We start from the raw sequence: 1,437 nt of genomic DNA on the forward strand, positions 1-1,437 counted from the left end.
ACCTCCTCAACAACTGCATGGTGCCGAAGCAGAGGCGGTTGAAACCTCACTAAAATCTCGACGACGGTGTTGCAGAGTAGTCGTGTTCAACAATCAGCATGCGCACAGCACTCGTGACTCACTCCTCCTCATCCACTCCAAGTCCTCCTCATCCACTCCAAGTCCTCGTCCAACGTCTAACATGGCCTTGTTGCAACTACAAACATAGAACTTTGACACAAAGGTATGTCTCCCGAATTTTGAGCTTCTTTCTTACAACATAAAATGGCCATCCTCAGATGCGCGTGATGATCAAGTCCCGCTCAAGGCCTACTCACAGGCCACGACTCTAGAAACACACACAAGTGCTCGTACGCGACCAGTCAGTGTAAACCAGGACTCGTTGAAGCACTATCCGACACCCCTCACATAAACCCAACATAAGCACATGGCTTCGACCCTCCTTCGCGCTCCCTCGCCCCTTCAAATCTTCAGATCCTAATCCCGCCATCCGAGTTTACATGGCCCACCTTGCCAGCATCCATCCCTGTATGCAGAGCCTTCGCAAAGAACCTCCTCCACCCCTCCCCAAAGTAATCCTCCAAAATTTCCCTTCCACCTCAAGCCCCCATTCCACCTCGAAAGCCTCGTCTTCCGCCTCAACTGCCTCTCCCCGCCTCTCCCCCCCACTTCAAACCTTCATCCCTACCCTCATACAAACTTCCCTCTACGCCTCGGACAACACAAGCTCTGCCTCGTCACTTCCACGTCCTCTCTCCCTTGGTAGAATCGACATGTTCGATGCTGGTTGGGCGCAGTGCGCGGCTGAGGGTGTTGTGCTTGTTTTCAGTTTTCAATGAGGAGAAATGCCAGGGCTTCTGTGGGACTGAATGTGCGCAAGGAAGCTGGGATTCGGAAAGGGACCTCAGACACAACTTCTGCTCCACGCAATACGCACATAACGAATCACCGGCTGCTTGTGCTTCTCAAGCTCAATCTCAGACGGCGGACGCGAACGATTATGTTGAGCATTTTCGTCAGTTAAACCGTTGCAGGAATGTATCGTGCCTGGTATGGGCGATGTTCCCTTTTTGTAGTCTTCAACGTTGACTTCATCTTCGAGGGCGCCATTCACTCCTGATACCGTGGCGTGGCCTTGTTGAGTTCGTCCTCCTTAGTCGAGTTCAACATTGGCTTTTGAAAAATGGGAACCAGCAGGGCAGACTACGCTCACAAGGCAGCCACCACCGGCTCCGTCTACCTCTCCACCATCTATGAAAACGACCTGTACTGCCACTACGCCCTGGGCCTCGTCAGTGAGGCCTCTTTCGCATCTTCTGAGCCTCGATAAGGAACACCCCTGGCTAAGGCTCTCAGCTCTTTCCATGGGTCTTTTCCCAAAAAAACCAACATCATCCATGACTTTCGTGAAGATGTCGATCAGCAACGGTATATTTG

This window comes from Laccaria bicolor, genomic scaffold (assembly GCF_000143565.1).
Source record: "Laccaria bicolor S238N-H82 LACBIscaffold_82 genomic scaffold, whole genome shotgun sequence".
In the NCBI taxonomy this organism is placed as follows: domain Eukaryota; kingdom Fungi; phylum Basidiomycota; class Agaricomycetes; order Agaricales; family Hydnangiaceae; genus Laccaria; species Laccaria bicolor.